The sequence below is a fragment of the Dipodomys spectabilis genome, unplaced genomic scaffold, assembly GCF_019054845.1.
Source record: "Dipodomys spectabilis isolate Male_0828 unplaced genomic scaffold, ASM1905484v1 ptg000297l, whole genome shotgun sequence".
Taxonomy (NCBI): domain Eukaryota; kingdom Metazoa; phylum Chordata; class Mammalia; order Rodentia; family Heteromyidae; genus Dipodomys; species Dipodomys spectabilis.
In genome coordinates, this window is record NW_024870974.1 from 4,661,976 (window position 1) to 4,676,600 (window position 14,625).

A 14,625-nucleotide genomic window follows, 5' to 3' on the forward strand; every position below is an offset into this window, starting at 1 on the left:
TCCTGCCCAAGCTGGCTTTGAACCACAATCCTCGGATCTCAGCCTCCTTAGTAGCTAGGATTACAGGCGTGAGCCACTGGCGCCCAGCTATGAAAACTAAAATTTAACCTGTTTTAAGGTCAACTTATAGGTAATATAACTTCTTAGGACAAAAATAACTATTTGACTGGATTGGTATAGTGATGCATAAAATGTGGAGTATGAACTTAATTTTATACTGTGTTATTTCCTACTAAGATGTGCCAGCTTCAGGTTTTGTTTGTTTTTTTTTTTGCCAGGGCTTGAACCCTGGGCCTGGGCACTGTCCCTGAGCTTTTCAGCTCAAGGTGAGTGCTCTACCACTTCGGCCTCAGTGCCACTTCTGGTTTTCTGGTGGCTAATTGGAGATAAGAGTCTCACAGACTTTCCTGCCTGAGCTGGCTTTGAACCGAGATCCTCAGTTTTAGCCGCCTGAGAGTAGCTAGCATTACAGCTAGCATTAGTAGCTCCCAGCTCCCAGCCCAGCTTCAGTTTTTACTGAAACAATTGATGTGATATTTTTAAGCTGGAGAATCTGTTCTGTCCTACACAATACTTACTTATTGTTTTTCCTTTCACAATTACATTCCATACCTGCAAACAGGAATACCTCTGAATTGATATTTTAATAACTGAATTTACTTTTTAAGATAGTTACTCTAATTTTACAACAAGCCATTTTATTTATAGCTTCTTTTTCTGCTATAATGCATGCAGGCAAACAAACAAAAAGCTAATAATCATCTAATCACCCTAATGAGAGGGTGGTTAAAAGTGATCCTTTTAATACAAAAATCATGAAAGCTTATAAAAGAACTAAGAGAACTTTATAGCTAATGGCAAATATGAAAATTCTATAACTTCAAAGGAAGAGACTTCAAACAAAAGTGGGAAAAGTGGTGAAAGAAGAGGCAGATTAAGAATTAATTAATGGGAACAAGGCAGTATGTTAAAGATGGAATCTAGGTGTGGCATTACTGTATTACTGTCAGACTCAGGTGCTTTACATTAGAAACACATACTAAAAGTTAAGATTTTTTAAAATTAGGACAGAGAAGAAAAACAGAATAACTCAGCCATCATGTCATATCATCTGCTTCCATTATAATTATTTAAACCATTGTTTTGTTTTCATTTGTTAAGACAAAAACATACTCATATTGGGAGAAAGTATTAAAATAAAAATCCATTTTAGCTGGGAGCATGTGGCTCACACCTGTAACCCTAGCTACTCATGAGGCTGAGATCTGAGGATTGTGGTTCAAAGCCAGCCTGAGCAGAAAAGTCTGTGAGATTCTTCTCTCCAAATAACCACCAGAAAATGGGAAGTGGCACTGTAGCTCAAGTAGTAGAACACTTGCCTTAGCTGAAGAGCTCAGGGACAGCGCCCAGGCCCAGAGTTCAAGCCCCACGACTGACAAAAAAAAAAAATCCATTTTAAAATTACATCATGAATTCTTCCATTAAAGTACAGTCTGGCACAGACACTAAATTTAATACTCTGCCAGGAAAATAGGTGATTTGATAAAGCAGTTTTCAGCAGTGGCTAATAAGGGCTGATAGCCCTGATTAAAGTTATCTTTACTTTGGAACATCCACAGAACAAATGGTGACAAAGCTGAAAATAGTCAAAATAATAAAAGAAAAACATCAATACCATGTATGGAGTATTTTGTTTGTTGGAGACATGGTTTTCCTATGTGGCTCAGGCTTCATCCTCAAACTCCCAATCTTCCCACATATGGCAAACTGCTTGGATATGTGTATGCCTGACTGACTATAGGCATTCTCTCTAAGACAGTCATAGTCTATCAACAAAAGGTAATGACCAAATGTCTTCTCTCGAATAAACTGTATCTTCTCCAGAAATTATTGATTACAAAAAGTAAAGTTAAAAATATGAATGAGCTTGTTGCTGGTGGCTCATGCCTGTAATACCACCAATTCAGCCACATGCCCAGCCCTTGAATTTTAAGTTTTTATTTATTTATTTATTTTTGAGTCCGGCTGTGGGGCCTGAACTCTGGGCCTAGGCGCTGTCCCTCAGCTCTTCAGCTCAAGGCTAGCGCTCTACCACTTGAGCCACAGTGCAACTTCTGGCTTTTTTCTTTTTGCTTATGTGGTGCTGAGGAATCGGACCCAGGGCCTCATGCATGCAAGGCAAGCGCTCTACCACTGAGCCACCTTCCCAGCCCTGAATTTTAAGTTTTTATGCAGGTAATTAAATACACTTTAAGTCTCTATGACTTTTCCTACATAGTTCAGATGATAGCTATACTATATAATAATGTTGTATAGGATGGTGGTTAAAAAAATGGGCTCTAGAGACACACATGTAGGCTCCTCCCACATTCAGATCTTGTCTAAGCTACATACTGGGCAATTTTCTTTTATTTCCTCATCATTACAGATCCTTAGTCTTCCTAGACTACTTCTCTATAGAGTTGTGATGAGAATTAGTGGAGATCAATTTATATTGTTGCAAAAGATCAGAATGACAAAATATTTACAATACAAAAGCCATACTAGCAGGGTACCAGTGGTTCATGCCTGTAATCCTAGCAATTCAGGAGGCTGAGATCTGAGGATCTAGGTTCAAAGCCACCCTAGAGAGGAAGGTCCATGAGACTCTTATACTCAATTAAACACCAAAAGAGCCAGGGACAGCAGAAAACCATGCTCATCTCCCACCTCCCCCCCCCACAATTCTGACACATACTCTGTTAAGACATTATAGCACATGATTGAGGAAAGAGAATCATGTGATTTGCTCTTAAAAATCTATGATCATGTGAGAAGAGTTTTAGAGCTATGCACACAGATGAAGGAAAGTACATGGCTCAAAGCTGGGAAGGACTGGCACAGTGGGAGAAGTATACAACTGTACTTCCCAGCTATCAGTAGTGTGAAGCAGAAACATGGTGAGTTCAAGGTCCCCTCAGGCTACAAGGTGAGATTCCCATCTTAAACAAACAAGGAAACCATTGGTAGACTGGAAGTGAGGAAGTAGCTCAGAGGTAGAACACTGGCTCTACCTCTATGTGTGAATCCCTGGATTCCATCCTCAGCAGCAGAGCAAAAAATGAAAGCCGGGCACTGGTGGCTCACGCCTGTAATCCTAGCTACTCAGGAGGCTGAGATCTGAGGATCACAGTTCAAAGCCAGCCGGGGCAGGAAAGTCCATGAGACTCTTAACTCCATCAAACCACTAGAAAACCGGAAGTGGCGCTGTGGCTCAAGCCATAGAGTGCTCGCCTTGAGCTGAAGAGCGCAGGGGCAACGCGCAAGCCCAGAGATCAAGCCCACAACTGACAAAATAAAATAAAAAATTGTTACACTGTATCTAAGTCACTACCCTAGTAGTAATATTAAACTAAAATTTTGTTGAATGTTAGAGGGATGCCGGGGAAGGGAGGGAAGGAACTGGACTAGCATATAAGGGATCAAACTACATTATTTTATTCACCTGTATAGGAATCCACAATTATCTCAATACAAACTTCAATTAAAAATACATAATTCTAGGGGCTGGGAAGGTGGCTTAGTGGTACAGCACTTGCCTTGCATGCATGAGGCCCTGGGTTCGATTCCTCAGCACCACATAAGCAGAAAAAAAAAGCCAGAGGTGGCACTGTGGCTCAAGTGGTAGAGCACTAGCCTTGAGCTGAAGAGCTGAGGGACAGTGCCCAGGCCCAGAGTTCAGGCCCCACAACCGGACCCCCCCCCAAAAAAAAAATACATAACTCTAGGGGGCTGGGAAGGTGGCTCAGTGATAGAGTGCTTGCCTCACATGCATGAGGCCCCAGGTTTGATTCCTCAGTACCACTTACACAGAAAAAAACTAAAAATAGCACTGTGACTCAAGTAGTAGAGTGCTAGCCTTGAGCAAAAGCAGCTCAGGGACAGTGCCCAGGCCCTGAGTTCAAACCCCAAGACAAGCAAAACAATTTTTTTTAAAAACAACCTCCCAAAACCATAATTCTGGTTGGGTGCTGGTGGCTCATGCCTTAAACTGAAGAGTTTAGGGGCACCCAGGCCCAGAGTTCAAGCCCCATGATAGACAAAACAAACAAACAAACAAACATAATTCTAGTATAAGTTTGCTAACAGTCACCAAATATTAATCTTACAAGGGGTAGCTTTAATCGGGACAACTGCTATTTCCTGTAGAAGTTCCATTAAAGAAAATGCACCAACCCTACCTATCTTCATTACCATCACCAAGACCTCTTATGTTATTATTTTAATGCTTTGAGAATGGATAGTTTGTTTCCCAGTTAAATGACATGGTTTTCCACTAGATTCTATTAGAGAATGCAAAAACACTGAAATCAGTAACTGTTTTCCAATAGATAAAAATACATATGTTGGGCTGGGAAGGTGGCTCAATGGTAGAGCGCTTGCCTTGCATGCATGAGGCCCTGGGTTCGATTCCCCAGCACCACATAAGCAAAAAGAAAAAAGCTGGAAGTGATGCTGTGGCTCAAGTGGTAGAGCGCTAGCCTTGAGCTGAAGAGCTGAGGGACAGTGCCCAGGCCCAGAGTTCAGGCCCCATGACCAGATCAAAAAAAAAAAAAAAAACCATATGTTTTATAAAAAAACAACTAATTAGTTCTATTAGTTAAACAACTAATTTGTTCTATGTCCTAAACTGTCCTTCAAAAATATGTCACTCAGCCGGGCACCAGTGGCTCACACTTGTAATCCTAGCTGCTCAGGAGGCTGAGATCTGAGGATCATGGTTCAAAGCCAACCCCAGGCAGGAAAGGCCATGAAACTCTTAGCTCCAATAAACCCCCAGAAAATGGAAGTGGTGCTGTGGCTCAAGTAGTGGAGTGCTAGCCTTGAGCTGAAGAGCTGAGGGACAGCGCCCAGGCCCAGAGTTCAAGCCCCACAATCAACAACAACAACAAAAGTCACTCTCCCTCAGTCATCTTTTATTTAAATTGATATTATTTAGAATATGATGTGTGTGTGTGTGTGTGTGTTACTAAGGCTTGGATTCAGGACCTGGGTACTGTTCCTGAGCTAGTGTTTTACAACTTGGAGCCACAATTTCAGTTCTGGTTTTCTAGTGGTTAGTTGGAGATAAGTCTCACAGTTACTTTCCTGCCCAGGCTGGCTTTGAACCACGATTTTCAGATCTCCTCCTGAGTAGTTAGGATTATAGACATGAACTACTGGGTACCTGGCTGTTTCTACATCTTAAAGCATGGCACATTTAATTACATGTTATAACAAGTGGGGGAAATATAAGTTAAAGCTGACAGAATCTACTATTTGGGAATGGAACAAAAAATCAATTCAGTGGTATAATCTTCAGTGAGAAAAGATTATAAATCTATCTTATGTCATGAATTTTTTTTATTTTTATTTTTGCCACGGCCAATCTAAGGTCAGACTCATTCTGGAAATAATCAAATATACATTATTTTTTCCTTGTGGTCACTGATTCACACTCTCACTTTACCCCACTCCTTCTAGAACCTGCCTTCTTTACTACTGCATACCCACGAACAGATGTAGTGTATAATCCACTCAATAATATCACACTATTCACTAAGTTTTGGCAGTGAGTTGAAATTGGAGCTCTAGACCAAGTAAATACTGTATGTTTGGCAAAATCACTGGTGGTTGTGTTCTTCAGCACAGTTTCCAAGATAACCACCAGTTCCACTTGGCAACCTGACTTTCCCACAGCAAAAGCCCCAACTGTGAAGTTGACTTGGGAGATATTTTCCTGCTGTTGGTGTTGGTGCCATTGCTACCCTAAAGAACTACTAGGCAAGGATGGCATCTTGTTGAGAAAACATTATTTTGATGAACCAATACTGGAAGTTGGTCTAAAAGTTTTTGCCAATAGCCATGTTAGAAAACAATGATAATCAATATGATTTACTTGGTGATTTATTTTTTTAATAGAAAAGAATTTATTGCAAATACAATGGCTCTCACGTTACTTGGTAATTTATAAATCAAGTTATGACATCGATAAATAAGATGATACAATTATATTAAGGCAATAACAGGTGAAATTGCAATTAGAAACAATTAATGGCATTAAAAAACAGATCTATCAATATTTATAAAATATGAGGCATTCTTGCTGGGCACCTGTGGTTCCTACCTATAATCCTAAGAGGTTGAGATCTGAGGACTGAGATTCAAAGCCAGTCCAGATTGGTAAAACCTTTCTAGCCACCTAGAAAGCTGGAAGTGGAACTGTGGCTCAAGTGGGAGAACTGAAACCTTGAACAAAAAAGCTAAGGGACAGTACCCTGGCACCAAGTTCAAGCCCTAGGACCAGCGCGCGCACACACACACACACGTAAGTGCACGCACACACACACGTAAGTGCACGCGCGCACACACACACAGTTATTCTAAAATGCTGACATTCTGCAACATCTTGACATTTTATTTCAAGGTGATTTCATAAGAACTTAGTAATTTGCATGATGGAAAACAGTCCCTGCTAGGTGTGTCTATGAATCATAAGAAGGGCTTCTTAATGAGGCCAGCAAACAAGGAAATAGTGACACTTGCTTTACAACACTGTGTGGGTGGAGTCTTGGGAGGAACTGGTAGAGAATTTCTAACTCCAACAAGTGAAACCAAAACACAAACTCTAGACTTTGCTACCTAATGCAAACCCAGCACCCAATAAGGACTTTGGAAGTCTGTCATACCAAGTCCGCTGCAGGTGCATTTCACTTGTCTAGGAAGCGTGGAAGCAATGCTTACCTGGCAGCACTCAGGATCGCATGCCAGTGCACTGAAATATAAACTACCCTTCCCATTCCTGGCATAAGCCAAAACAAATGAAAGCCTGCAAAGGGGTTTTGGCAGATAACTGAATTTAAACAAAGCAAGTGACTTCTCTCATTCCAAGTTAATTCCTCATTAATGATTAAATTCAATAAAAAAAAACAATCAAAACAGTGCTGCAGTCTAAAAAGCACATGCTATGGATCTTTTTTATTTTTTATTATCTCTTCTAAAAGTCAATTGACCAAGTCAGGCCTGTGGAATGTTGGGAGTACTCAGAGGTGACTGACTAGCACAGGCGACATGGTAAATGAAGATCTGAGGTTACATCTTTTATAATAAACTTTTTATCCTAGACTTATTCAAATAATTTCTCTAAGAGAAAGCCTGACTTTTATTCAAACTGATCAATAAAACATATTCTCAGTTTGTTCGGCAAACAGTAAGCATTTATGCTAAAATCCTCAGTGCTTTCCTTATTAACTTACAGTAAATAAGAAGTAACCAATGAACTGTTCCTATTCTTGGAGATGACATCATGTGAAAGTACCTCCACTATCAGTGATTAAAGCCATGTTAAAACCACTTTGCCAAAAATCAAAATAGAGTTACAAACTGAACTCTTGAGGACAAATAGTTTTGGAAATCTAATTTATGTAGTAATGTCCATTTCGGTGCTTTTTTTATTTACCCTTTTAATCCAATAAATGTTTGCTTAAGTTTAACTCTCTAATTTTTTATGAACACCTTTCTGCTAAACAACATTTTTAAAAATTAGGATTTGTGGCATTGAAATTTATATTCAGTTCCCAACTGAGTATGAAACACACATGTAAACATGCAGAAGAATATAGCTCTCATTCAGTATCTCAACTTTCCATTAAAATGCAAATGTAATGATTTCATTAGCCAGGCAACAATACCCACAGCCATACATCAGACCCAACCAATATCTTTTCCCTGTAAATCCCAACTTCCTTAATATACACTCTTTTCCTGTATTGGATCGTTTGCCAATAAATACTTTTGTATTTGAATTTTGCCATCCTAATCCCTGGCTGAGGGGAGAAAAGTGCAACAATGTGTGATTTGCAATTTAAAAATCCATGGATGGATGGTTTCTATTCAGATTTGTTTTTAACATTTAAAAATTAAAACATATAAGAAATTTTTAAAAAGCTCGCTAAATTTTAAGTAAGCCACCTGAAAATAATCCTGTTTCAAATCAGAAACATTAGACAAGAGGAAAAGCAATCACTCGATATAATTAAAACCATGTCAGGAGGCTGGTTTCCAGCAAATCACACGTATTTCTGATTCAGGCCACACTTTATATTCTCCTAGGTAGAAAACTCTCTCCGTAGAAACTCTGGTAGGATAACCACACTAGACAGGCAATCCCAGTTTAAAAAAAGAGAGAGAGAGAGAGATTAAGCAAGAGGTGAGGAGTGGAGGGACACACAGACACACATACACACATACACACACACACACACACACACACACACAGAGGGAAAGACAGGAGATAAAAGAAAGGAGAAAGCAAGAGGCAAAGAGCAATTGGGATGGGACGGTAACCAATCTGTTCACTTCTTCTTTGCTGGAATGGCTTTCATGTCTTCGGACGCCCCTGACCCCTCAGTCCCGCAACTCTGTGCACCTCACACTCCCACCCCGAGCCTCCCCCTCCCGGGCCTGCGCCTGCCTTTGTGTCTGCCTGTCACTTACCGGGGAACCAAAACGGAGCTGCTTTCGGGAGAAGCACAAAGCCGGGACCCAGATTTGCCTTACAAATTCTCTTCCACTCCTGCCCCAGGTGGGAAGACACCGCACCCACACACTGCCCAAGGGACCTGCGGGAAAGTGGGTTCCGATCTTGTTGGGGGGACCTGAGAAACTATGCTTTTCCTCGCTCGCTCAGCGCCACCAACAAAAAGCGCGGACTTTGGGAGGTGGAGAGCAAAAGAGAAAACCCAGCACGCACGGCAGAACTCCACTCGGTGTCTTCCCAGCCCACGCTCCGTGACATCTGCTGAGCGCTGACCCCAGCGGGGGGACGACACGGGGACAGGAAGGGACCGATCCAAACCCAGACCCAGACTCCACAGCCTAGCAAGCGAAGAAGGGGGCAGAGGATCCCAGGACCCCCCTTCGGTGTTGTCTGGGGGGGGGGGAAGAGACCCGTTTGACTTACAAGAAGGAGATGGGGTGGGGGTGGTTTAAAGGGAAAAGTGGCATGCTCCCCCACACCCCCCGGCCGAACTAACTGAACAAGAAATGCAAAGCACAGAGAGAAAATACGAATCACTTTCCTGAAGCGTTAGAGGCCAGGAAAGCAGCTCGTGGGGAGGTATAAAGGTAAGTTTTTGTGGGGGGGGGGGACCAGGAGGGGACGAGCATTGGCAGGAGACAGAAGTGAACCCCGAAGTACAGGTTTAAAGGGGTTGTTGTTTGGTGGTGGGTGGTGGTGGTGGTGGTGGAGATTAAAACTGTATTTGTCAGCCATGTTGAAGAAGCTCCAGTAATTTGTGAAGCTTCCCCCTTGGTATTTGTGGGTGACATTACAAGGTCTGCTCCCCCAATCCCTGGAAGCCCAAGAGAAAGCGAGGTGGGGCGGGGGGGGGGGTGTGGGGGGAAGAGAGAGGGAGAGAGGGAGAGAGAGAGGGCAAGAGAGAGGGAAAAGGAGAGTTTCCTAGCCAGGAAGAGAGAGAGGGAAAGAGAGGGAAGCGCTCTGACCTCGTTCTCGTCCCCGAGCCTTGCAGCAATCCAGTCCTTGCAGTCGGGTCTCCTTTCTAACAAATCCTAAAGGGCAGCCATCTTGCTTCCTTCTGCTTCTCTACGAAAGCAGCCCGGCGTCCGCATCAATATTCATAAGGCAGTTTGACGTCTGTTCTCATCACTCGGCGGGGCCGGCGTCTCGGGGCGGCCGCCGAGGGGGCGGACGTGACTCGCATGCGAGCCGGGCCTGGGCGCACGGCGGCGGCCGCCCGAGCTGTCGCCTGGCGCGGCTGCCACGGCTGCGGGCTCTGGTCCTCCACCCGGGCCTCCACCTCCTCCTCCACCACCACTCCTCCTCCTCCTCCTCCTCCTCCTCCTCCTCTTTGCCTCTCCTCCTCCTCCTCCTCCTCCTCCTCCTCTTTGCCTCTCCTCCTCCTCCTCCTCCTCCTCCTCCTCCTCCTCCTCCTCCTCCTCCTCCTCCTCCTCCTCCTCCTCCTCCTCCTCTTTACCTCTCCTCCTCCTCCTCCTCCTCCTCCTCCTCTTTGCCTCTCCTCCTCCTCCTCTTTGCCTCTCCTCCTCCTCCTCCTCTTCCTCCTTCCCTCCTCCTCCTCCTCCTCCTCTTTGCCTCTCCTCCTCCTCCTCCTCTTTGCCTCTCCTCCTCCTCCTCCTCTTCCTCCTTCCCTCCTTCTCCTCCTCCTCCTCTTTGCCTCTCCTCCTCCTCCTCCTCCTCTTTGCCTCTCCTCCTCCTCCTCCTCTTCCTCCTTCCCTCCTCCTCCTCCTCCTCCTCTTTGCCTCTCCTCCTCCTCCTCCTCTTTGCCTCTCCTCCTCCTCCTCCTCTTCCTCCTTCCCTCCTTCTCCTCCTCCTCCTCTTTGCCTCTCCTCCTCCTCCTCCTCCTCTTTGCCTCTCCTCCTCCTCCTCCTCCTCTTTGCCTCTCCTCCTCCTCCTCTTCCTCCTCCTCCTCCTCCTCCTCCTCCTCCTCCTCCTCCTCCTCTTTGCCTCTCCTCCTCCTCCTCCTCCTCTTTGCCTCTCCTCCTCCTCCTCTTTGCCTCTCCTCCTCCTCCTCCTCTTCCTCCTCCTCCTCCTCCTCCTCCTCCTCCTCTTTGCCTCTCCTCCTCCTCCTCCTCCTCTTTGCCTCTCCTCCTCCTCCTCCTCTTCCTCCTTCCCTCCTCCTCCTCCTCCTCCTCTTCCTCCTTCCCTCCTTCTCCTCCTCCTCCTCTTTGCCTCTCCTCCTCCTCCTCTTTGCCTCTCCTCCTCCTCCTCCTCCTCCTCTTTGCCTCTCCTCCTCCTCCTCCTCTTTGCCTCTCCTCCTCCTCCTCCTCTTTGCCTCTCCTCCTCCTCCTCCTCTTCCTCCTTCCCTCCTTCTCCTCCTCCTCCTCTTTGCCTCTCCTCCTCCTCCTCCTCCTCTTTGCCTCTCCTCCTCCTCCTCCTCCTCCTCCTCCTCTTTGCCTCTCCTCCTCCTCCTCCTCCTCTTTGCCTCTCCTCCTCCTCCTCCTCTTCCTCCTTCCCTCCTCCTCCTCCTCCTCCTCTTCCTCCTTCCCTCCTTCTCCTCCTCCTCCTCTTTGCCTCTCCTCCTCCTCCTCTTTGCCTCTCCTCCTCCTCCTCCTCCTCCTCCTCCTCCTCCTCCTCCTCCTCCTCCTCCTCTTCCTCCTCCTCCTCCTCCTCCTCCCGGGTCTCCTCCTTACTCCACCCCGGGTCTCCACTCAGCTCTCCGGGGATCAGTGCCTCTGCCCCGGGGCGTGTGGGGGGACTGTACACTGGGGGAGCACGGTCGAGAGGAGGAGCGGAGAGAAAGTGGGGGTGCCCCGGATGCGTGCGGAGTGCGGTGGGGTGATGGGGGGGGTGGGTACCCAGAGTAAGGAAGATGGACCGGCTGGGGCCGGGGAGGGGGTGTGGATGCAGAGCCGTGCTGCGCTCCTTGCCCTGGTCCTCCCTTCCGTCCACTCTGAGCCAGCCGCACTCCCCAGAGCAGACCAGGGCCGGGACTATGGGAGTGATGGCGTGTCTGGAGGTGGAAATGGAGAGCGCTGATAGCCCTCTGAAACTTTTGCCAGGTCCCACACTCCGTCACCTTTTCTTTGTTCAGGGGGACCCACGCAGGCTCCCACTTCGCTCCTGCTCCCACAGCACCCTCTCTTCGCCCCAGGCAGGCCCCCCAGCATGCCCTCTCCTGATCCCCACCCTTCCCCACCCCCCCTTCCCTCCCCCCCACTCCAGAGCCCGTGCCCCAGCGACCTGTCACTGTCGTCTCGCTCAGCAGATGCGCTCCCCATCTCCGTCGAGGGCTTTGCCCCGTCGAGCTGTAGGGACCTGGGTTATTAACGTCTGCACACACTAGGAAATGGACTCACTCGGGTGGCTCACCGCCCGGTCCACCTTCTGTTTACTTTGGCCACGTGGACTGCGCAGGGGAGGGCAGCTGGCAGATCCAAGATGAGCTTCTCAGCACTGACCCTCGCGCCACCTCTCGCTAGTAAGAACCGAATCTGCACTTTCAGATGCCCAATTGTCTCCTGCAAGTTCCTCTGCTTCGAAGACATTTCCAAGTGTGCCGCTCGGTATTGGAGAAGCTGTTCTGTAAAGAGCAGAATTCCGAATGGCTGACCTGGGTGTGCTGACATTGGAGGGGGCGGGGTGGGTTCTGTTCGCGCGGCGGAATAGTTCTGCTCCCTTTCCTGATCATTACCATTTTGTTTGGAGGATGAGGTAAAGAACAAAGCTCTTAGGAATCTGAGCAGGTAGCAGTGTTTAGCATATACCCCCTCTCCCTTGAAGAAGTCCTCACACGGCCGAGTTTTTAAATAGATAATTTAAGGATATCTTTGGTGGAATCCCAATAACTCTTAACACCAATTGGACCATGTATAGCCCATCCCTAGAAAGGGGACTCCTGTAATTCCCTTAGGTATGAGGCCTTGCGGGGTGCTGGTGGCCCAAGCCTGTAATTCGAACTACTCAGAAGCCTGAGGCCTGAGGATCACAGTTCAAAGCCAGCCCCAGCAGAAAAGTCTATGTGATCTTATCTCCAATAAACAACAACAACAAAAATTGCTGCAAGTGGAGCTGTGGCTCAAGTGTTAGAAGACTAGCCTTCAGCAAAACAAATCCAGGATTGTGCAAATTGGTTCAAGCCTCAGGATGGGCATGGAAAGAGAGACAGAAAGAAAAAAGAAAAGAAAAGGAGGAAAGAAAAGAGTAAGAATAAGAAATGAGGCCTAGTGTGGGGCTGGGTGGAGCACACCTGTAGTCTGAGCTACTACAGAGGTCCACACAGGAGAATCCCTTGACTCCAGGAGCTCTGGGGCAGCATAGGTAACATAGCAAGAGTTCATCTTCTGAAAAAAAGGTACAAGTGGGGAAAGATGGGTGAGAATATTTTAAGGGGTGACGTTGATTGATAGGCATTGTACTTATAATCTGACTTGTAGAAATGAAACACCTTTTCACAACTACTTACTAAAAACATAATAATAAAAGAAAGAAAAAGGCCAGGTACTGATGGCTTATATCTACTATTCGGGAGGCCAAAATTGAGCATCACAGTTTGAAGTCAGACTAAGCAGGAAAGTTCCTAAGACTCTTTCCTCCAATTAGCGAGCAAAAAAGCTGAAAATGGATCTGTGGCTCAAGTGATAGAGTGCCCGCCTTGAGTGGAAAAGCAAAGGGACAGTGCCCAGGTCCAGTGTTCAAACATATACATAACAACACACATAAACAAAAGAAAAGGAATAGACCTCATGATTTTATGAAGTCAAATTTTTTCCTTTGCAAAGTGTTTTTTAAAAAAAGACTCCCTTTCTGTGTTACATTGTTACCAAGAAGGCTGTCTCAAGTACTTTGTAATGAAACATTGTATATTCAACTTGGAAACAATCTAATTTCAGATCTCGGGTAGACTGTTTTGCCCCAAGCAAAACTATTTTTCCCTAACCATTTTATCTAGACTTGGATTTTCATCACTTCTAGCTGTTCACTAGTGTGCTATTAAGGTCTTAATAATATTTCCCCCCCCCAGGGCAGAGCCTGGACACTCCCTGAGCTACTTTTGCTCAAGGCTAGCACTCTACCACTTGAGCCACAGCGCCACCTCTGGCATTTTGTGTGTATGTGGCACTGAGGAATGGAACCCAGGGCTTCCTGCCCACTAGGCGAGCACTCTACTTAATCCACACACCCAGCCCTAATAGTTGTTAATGCACCTTTTCTTTTTTGCAGTAGCAGGGCCTTACATTCTGCTTAACACTTTACACTCTTAAGACATAGGCCACACACCTTACCTCCTTCCCCTGGCCTTGTCCCTTTCCCTTGCCCTTTCTTGTTGTTTTTTTGTTTTTGGGTCCGTTCGTGGGGCCTGAACTCTGGGCCTGGACACTGTCCCTCAGCTCTTCAGCTCAAGGCAAGCACTCTACCACTTGAGCCACAACGCCACTTCCGGCTTTTTTTCTTTTTGCTTATGTGGTGCTGAGGAATCAAACCCAGGGCCTCATGCATGCAAGGCAAGCGCTCTACCACTGAGCCACCTTCCCAGCCCCCCTTGCCCTTTCTTAATGAACCTTTTTGTTGTTTTCCAGTAGTGGGGCTTAAACTAAGGAACGGGGTACTGTCCTTTAGCTTTCTCACTCAAAGGTGGTGCTTCATTGCCCTTGAGAAGGTCTCATGGACAATTTGAGGTACATTTATTTTATTTTATTTTTTGTCAGTACTGGGGCTTGAATTCAGGGTCTGGGCACTGTCCTTGAACTTCTTCTGCTCAAGGCTAGCACTCTACTACTTGAGCCACAGTGCCACGTCTGGCCTTTTCTGTCTATGTGATACTGAAAAATTGAACCCAGGGCTTCATGCATGCTAGGCAAGCACTCTACCACTGAGCCACCTTCCCAGCCTGAGGTACATTTAAACATAAGCTGTTTGAAGATTCTTTGTGATTTTTTTTCCAGTTCTAAGGAACAAAGTTCTCCAAAGATCACAGCATCCATTTATGTAGCAAACAGGATTGCAGAGTTATTGACAGCTCAGCTGTTGATCTGAACTGAGTGAATCTTGACTCCATCTCTTCCTGTGTGACTTTGACCCTGCTCTCTAGCTCTGTTTCGATTCTTCATCTGATATAGCCCCTCTTACAC

The 14,625-nt window shown here is 46.0% G+C and overlaps 1 protein-coding gene across 1 annotated transcript in view; it reads right to left on the reverse strand.

Moving 5' to 3' along the window:
• Window positions 1-9,630, reverse strand: part of Tet2 (tet methylcytosine dioxygenase 2) — an 85,928-nt gene extending 76,298 nt beyond the window's left edge. Inside the window, exon 1 of the mRNA XM_042701666.1 lies at window positions 9,523-9,630. The gene's annotated coding sequence lies outside the window, so the exon portion shown is untranslated. The remainder of the gene's footprint in view (window positions 1-9,522) is intronic.
• Between the last annotated feature and the right edge of the window lie 4,995 nt (window positions 9,631-14,625).